General features: G+C 27.9%; 1 pseudogene; it reads left to right on the top strand.

Moving 5' to 3' along the window:
* The first annotated feature begins 4,590 nt into the window (after positions 1-4,590).
* The window catches only part of LOC102604698 (uncharacterized), a 15,824-nt pseudogene continuing 12,844 nt past the window's right edge, over positions 4,591-7,570 (top strand).

Below are 7,570 nucleotides of genomic sequence, written 5' to 3'. Positions count from 1 at the left end.
TCGGATAAACTGCTTCTCAACTCGTTTCTGGACAACGCCCGATAAATACAAGCCAGATATTCCGTATTCTATGGAATTGATTTTGCAAGATGAAAAGGTATGATTTAAATCAACTTTCTGAATTTAATTTTATTCTCTAATTTATTATTATTATACATTAATGATAATGATTAATGCTTAACAAAATTTTGTTTGCATATAGGGTGATCGAATTCACGCATCTATTGACAAGTACACAATAAAGTATTTCAGAGACAGGATTTATGATCATAATTTATATCGGATGAAATATTTTGTCATAGCCTCTTTATCACTCTAAATTTAAATCTAATTCTCATAAACACAAGCTTATATTCCCCAGAATACTATTGTGACTAAACTTAAAGATTCCTCTTTTCATATGGATGGTTTTAAGCTACGCACTTTCGATGAAGTGACAATTCAGCACAACACCAACGAAAGTCAACTAAATATTATATACTTCATTTCATTTTATTGTAAATATTATAACTAAAAATTCAATTATTTTTCAAGATGTTGTTGGACACGTTGTCTCATATGAACCAATTCAATTGTCAAAGCAAGGAGACAACATTAGTTCTTTCATGAATATTGTTGTAGAAGATGAAAAGTAAATTTTATTAAACAATTTTCATTTAATAGGGTATAGACCATTATTTTATATTTTCATAACATTGTTCACGCAGGAAAAACAATCTTCCTGCCACTTTATGGGGTGATCTCGCCTTTCAAATGCAATCACATTTATCTGGATCAACAGATGAACCATTAATTGTTGTTCTTCAATTGATGAAGACACACAAATTTAGAGGTATGAATTCTAAAATTATTATTTTGTTACGTAGTTGTTTATCATTATTCCAAATATATTTATCTAACTTAATAAATCTTATAAATTATTTTACAGATACCTATTCTATTCGTAGTTGTTGGTACCAGATCAAACTATGGATTAATACAGATCTACCACAATCTTCTAATTTTAAAAAAAAATTAATTGCATCAGGAGAATATGAGAAGGTTTCACAAACAAGTTCACAACAACATATTTCAATTTCTGAGGAGTTATCTACAGGAATGGTGTCTTTTAAATTTATTAAAGATTTCCTTCAATGCACCGAGTGAGTTGTATATTATATTATTATTATTTATAGTATTATTTTTTTATAGTACATATAACTGTCTAACCATCTATATTAACTCACAAGAGTCTAGCTATTAGATTGCTGTAAAGATTGTTTGTTTGGAACTTGGTCACAAATGGTCATACTTGGCTTGCAAGAAGTGTATCACAAAGGTTGATCCATTGGGAGACAAAATTATTTCTTAAAATGCAATGCTGAAGTTATATAAGTTATTCACAGGTTGGAGCAAACAATATAAATATTTAAAATTTAATTAACATTATATAACACTTTATTTTATGCATTTTAGGTATTGACTTCAAATTCATGTTACTGATGAAACTGGATTTATATCATTATTGTTGTGGAATAAAGAGGTTCTACAACTAATTGGAAAGACTGCCAAGGAATTGAAGGAAGGATTAATAGGAGATGCTAACAATGGTTATCCCACAGAACTTGATACTTTGATTGAGAAAAAGCTCATGTTTAAAGTCCGGATTAAGGATTCAAACATTAACAAGAATGATAATGTCTACAAAGTAGTTAAATTCATTGATGATGAAGCATTACTAAAGGAATATTGTCATCCTTCTCTTATACACAGTTTGACTGTAAGTGTCAAAATCATTAAAATTTAACTATAACTTTTATATAAATTAATTAACTATAATTTTTGAAACATGAGGCATCCCTTGATTGTGAACAGAGCATTGATGAAGATAAACTAATTGAGGTATATAATTTAATTCAACCTATATTTCGTATTTTTAACTTTTCAGATTTTAAAACATAGTATGTTATTTTACATTATGTGTTTTACTAGGCAACACACATAATTTTTTTTGATTATGTATGTATTTAAATTATTTGCAGACACCTATCAAGAATAGCATTTCAAATTGTGGTTCTTCACAAACAGAAGATGTGATTGATTTGACTGAAAGTTATATCCCAATAATGGCAAACACGTTGGAGTTCGGCCAACACATGCAGATGATGAGGGATTAAATGTCAAACTACCATCTAACAAGTTACACAAAGTTATAAAGAAGGAGAAGAAGGCATAAGTTTGTCAGAATGGGAGATAGGCGTTAATTATTTAAGTTAGTTTATTTTAGAATATTAAACTATCCATTTCTGTTTTAAGAATGTATTTCATTGTGTTAGTACTAATTGTTGTTATTTTACTTTTTATATATGCATATGATGTTTTTTCACTTTTTAACATGTGTCATTCTTTGTGTGACATATAATTAAGTGTCAACTTCTCAAGTTTCAAATAGCAAAATCTGTCAGATAACTTCAAATAACAATGTGTTGAATACAGATAATAATATGAATGATGCTAAAAATAGTAACTACATACTAACCTTAAGTATTCCATATAAATCAATTATCTTTGCCAACAATATACTTGCAGGAAATATTTCTTCCATTAAACAACCTCTAAACAATCTACAAACATAAGAGACAATTGATTAAATACTGAAGTTCAAAATAATTGTTCTCACTTAGAATGAATTAAGTCAGAAAGTGTAGTATGAAAAATGTACAAAACAATCTCATATATCCATCAACATCATAAACTTTGTAAATTAATATATTTAAACTTCGAGAAAGCTGCAACATTTTCAGATAAATGGGTAGCAATTAATTGTAGTTGTCAATAGAACCGCTCACAAGCTATAGTATAATAGGTATTCATAAATATCATACATTGAGTCTATACTATCCACAGAAAAATAACCATCTTCATAGCTAGTCTATAAAAAGGCATTATTCAAATATGAAAAATTATGATAAGTCAAAATAGAACCTCCTTAACATGTTAACTAACAGAATAGCCATAGCTTCCCTCATAAAACCAAAATATGGCTGCCATAGGTAATCAATAAAAAGGCTTTCACTAACTTTATGTATTAGAATTGTTCAAGCACGACAAGGAGTAATATTATAGTTAAACTTTGATTGGATAATACGAGGAGAAAAAAGAGGATTACCTCAATCTATTATATGTACATGTGTATATAATAATCAAGTACAAACTAATTGAAAGAATAGGTCTTATTATAACGAAAATATAAAATATATTGCCAAGGAGTCGGTTATATCTACGTTCTAAAACATATTAAAGTCAATGAACAGAAGCACAACTCAGTTCATCCCATATATCTCTACACCTTAATCACACTGTTGAACCAGAAAAATATATAGTTATGAATAGATTTTACATAATTAGAACAAGATTAAGTATTACAACAATCATATATAGTAAAGTATATAATTATGAATAGCTTTCTCATAATTAGAACAAGAGGGCTTGAACTAATCAAATACTAATCTAATGGACGTATAAACTTTTATATATTCCAACAAGACAGTATACTAAAGGTAATATCCAATAATTTTTGAAAAGTTATCACACAATTTCATGTATTTGAGTCTCTTATCATTATGATAAATCTATATGTATGCTTCTGACAAAAAAACATTGAAAATAATATATGGCCATTTAGACATATTAGTTAGATAGATTTTATTATATAGTTTTTTCTATTAACTGACTGATATTTTTAAATTTTTAAAAAAATATAATGATGGTACAAAAACAAGAGTCTTGAGACTCTACTAACAAATATATTGTGTAAAAATTCCCCTGTTTTGCCCAACTGACTGTAAATTTAAATTTTACAGTTATTCAATAATAAGATACAGATCTAAAAAATTAATAAACTGCTTTAAATTAACTGATGTTCAGTTCTGATGTTTTATCCATTTAAAGAGATATAGAGTTCAATAACATACAACAAAGACCATAAAAAATTAGCAAGAAAAAACAAAATCTATTTACAACAGAATCAAAAACGTGGAAAACACCCATCTGATGTCAATGGTTAGTTTTTTCATATTTTTCTTTTGTTTGATTAATTGAGTAACTTTCTTACACTTTCAGAAACACTTTAATTAAGTGTTAAAATGCTTATAAATTGGACAAACACATCCATTACAAATTTTAATACTATAAGGGGGAAGAGATTTTAATGAAAAGACATGATTACTGATTTCTTTTAAATATGACACAGATTTAACAGATTTTACAATCTAAAAAAATATACACTATGCCTAATATAGTTAATTTAGTGGCAATACATTCACAATTGTCATTTAACTTTGTAAAATTAGTTAGTACAAAGTGATTAACTTAGTGATGATAAACTAATAAACTATGATGAATGATTGTAGTCTTATTAAGTAATTTATTGTGCATTTCTTATTTCCACTTATATAATACTGTTTTACTTATTTTCTGTAGAGAATCAATGCTTGCATAAGTAGACTGATTTGTTACTCCATTGAAAGTACATTAGTTAATGCATATTCCTTTATGCTAGATTTGCCAAGTAGTTCTTCAAATTCAAGGTAATCTAAAGGTAAACATATAATGGTGGATGAGAATGCATTTTCGGTGGAACATTTAGTTCAATCAAATGAGCAAAATATTTATGAAAATGAATATGAAGATATGTTGGAAGGTATGAATCTATACTTAAACACATTTTATGTTCTTATAATTTATTAATGTTTGAAATTTTGTAATAATTTTTTTACATTTTTTTATATTTATAGGGGATGAAATTGAAGGTGGTAGAATTTACAATCAAGGTATTTGTTTCAATATGACATTTCATCAACAAATCGATTTATGTTTTTTCTACAATAAATAATTAAACTCTAACTTTTAAATTTTAAATGAAAATACTATTAGATTATTGGGATATGGGAGATCGTACTTATGAGTGTGAACATTGCGGTGCGTACTTCTGGTATGAAGAAAGAATTGAGAAGAGATACAAAAAAATAGAACCTGTTTTCACTTTGTGTTGCGGTAAGGGAAAGAAAAGGCTTCCAAATCCAAAGGATTCTCCTACACTGCTAAAGGAATTATTATTTGGATCAGGTAATTGAAATTATTTATCAAATTACTACATTATTATTAGAATATATTCTTTTAAATGTTTGAATAACATAAAATTAATTTAGGTGACAAAAGTCGTCATTTCAGAGAGAATATAAGAAATTATAATTCTATGTTTTCATTTACATCAATGGGAGGAAAAATTGATGCATCTGTCAATCAAACAAAAGGGCCAAGAACATTCAGATTATCTGGACAGAATTATAATAAAATTGGAAGCTTATTACCTAACAAGGGATCTACTCCAAAATTTGCACAATTGTATATATATGATACAAAAAATGAGGTGCAAAATAGAATTAATGTTATCAAATAAGTATTTATAGTATATATAAATTTTACAACGTTCAATATAATTGTAATTATTAATCACTATTATCTATATAACTATTTTTTTTAGTCGTAGTAAAAGCAACAGTCAAATTCATGCTCAAATTGTTAATGATCTCAAGGAAATGCTAGATCAACACAATGTACTTACAAAATCTTTTCGGATGATAAGAGATAGATTTCAAATTGATCAAAGTGCAAATGTTAAACTAAAATTGATAGGAAAAAGAGGATCAGATGGAAGAAGGTACAATTTGCCAACAGTTTCTGAAGTAGCAGCTTTGGTGGTTGGTGATTTTGAACCAACCAGTTCTGACAGAGATATAATAATTGAAAGTCATTCTGGACAACTTAAGAGAATAAGTGAATTGAATGCAGCATACTTAGGTTTGCAATATCCATTACTTTTTCCATTTGGTGAAGATGGATATAGAGAAGATAGTCCTTTAAATGGAATTGATGAATCATCTGATGGAAGGAAATATGTTAGCTCTCTTGAATACTTTTCATACAAAATTCAAGAAAGGAAGAATGAAGTACCAACAATTGTATCGGCTAAAAGATTATTTCAACAATTCTTGGTAGATGGATATACAATGATAGAATCTTCTCGATTGCTATTTTATAGGCTCCATCAAACACATTTGAGAGCAGACTTCTATAAGGGATTGCAAGAAGCTGTTTTGCAGGGAGACACTCAACCTTCTTCCAAAGGACAAAGAGTAATATTATGTTCTTCTTTCACTGGAGGTACACGTTACATGTTGCAAAATTATCAAGATGCAATGTCAATATGTAATGGGTCGGATGTCCTAATCTATTTATTACATTTACTTGCAATTCTAAATGGTCTGAGATCACTAGATTTGTGAACAGTAAGGGATTGGCTCCAGAAGATCGGCCAGACATTATAACGAGAGTCTTTAAAGTTAAATTAGATCACCTCATAAAGAATTTGCGAGAAAACAAAGTTTTTGGACAAGTAAAAGCAGGTATATTATTGCCTTATTATTATACCACAATTCTTTATTTTTAATTTGAAACAGTAATAAAAAATAATATCATATTTATCCTTTGATTCAGTGATTTATACTATTGAATTACAAAAGTGTGGATTGCCTCATGCGCATATTTTGCTATTTCTACATAATAAATCTCCAAATATTGGTGATATTATTTCAGCTGAATTACCAAATAAATTACTTGATTCGAATTATTACGTGGCTGTTACAAACTTTATGATGCATGGCCCATGTGGTTCAGTTAGAAAGTCATCCCCTTGCATGCAAAATGGAAAATGTTCAAAACACTTTCCAAAAAGGTTTATTTCTTCTACCTCAATTGATGAGGGATATCCTGTATATAGAAGAAGAGATGATGGCAGATCTACAAAGAGATCAGGTATTGATTTGGATAATAGATATGTTGTACCACACAATAGATTTTGTCGTTGAAATATGGGGCGCATATTAATGTTGAATGGTGCAATCAGACAATGTCAATTAAATACTTATTTAAGTATGTTAATAAAGGTCATGACCGTGTTACAACTGCTTTTTGTGATAGTGCGAATTCTTCAAATTCAAGAGGGGTTGATGAAATAAATATGTATTGTGATTGTCGATATATATCACTGTAGACACGTAATTTTTGACTGAACTTAAGGCCTTACATCATTTTTCGTTGCATAAATATTGCTTTTATATATAAATTATATATTTTAATTTTTATCTTATTTTAGTAAGTTTATTTTAAAATATTTGAAAACTAAGAAATAGAGTTGCATTAACATTAGTATCAGTTTTGTTTTTAAAAGAAAAGAAAATATTTAGAAAGAAAAAATATTATATATGTTTCTTTAATTTTAATTTAATAAATAAGCTAGTATTTTATAATTACAATTTATTATTAGCTACTTAATTTTCTGCTAGTTAAAAATAGATAAATAATATTCTAATCATTATATTATCTTATATATTAATTATGAAAGAAGAAATAATAAAATAAAAATAAAACCCCCCCACAACCCCACGTACTTCCCACACACACTACCTCAACTCCACTCACCCTCACGCCCACAACACCCATATACATACTACACTAATACACACACATA

This window comes from Solanum tuberosum, unplaced genomic scaffold (genome assembly GCF_000226075.1).
Source record: "Solanum tuberosum cultivar DM 1-3 516 R44 unplaced genomic scaffold, SolTub_3.0 scf00053, whole genome shotgun sequence".
Taxonomy (NCBI): Eukaryota; Viridiplantae; Streptophyta; class Magnoliopsida; order Solanales; family Solanaceae; genus Solanum; species Solanum tuberosum.
This window is presented reverse-complemented; position numbering and strand designations above follow the sequence as displayed.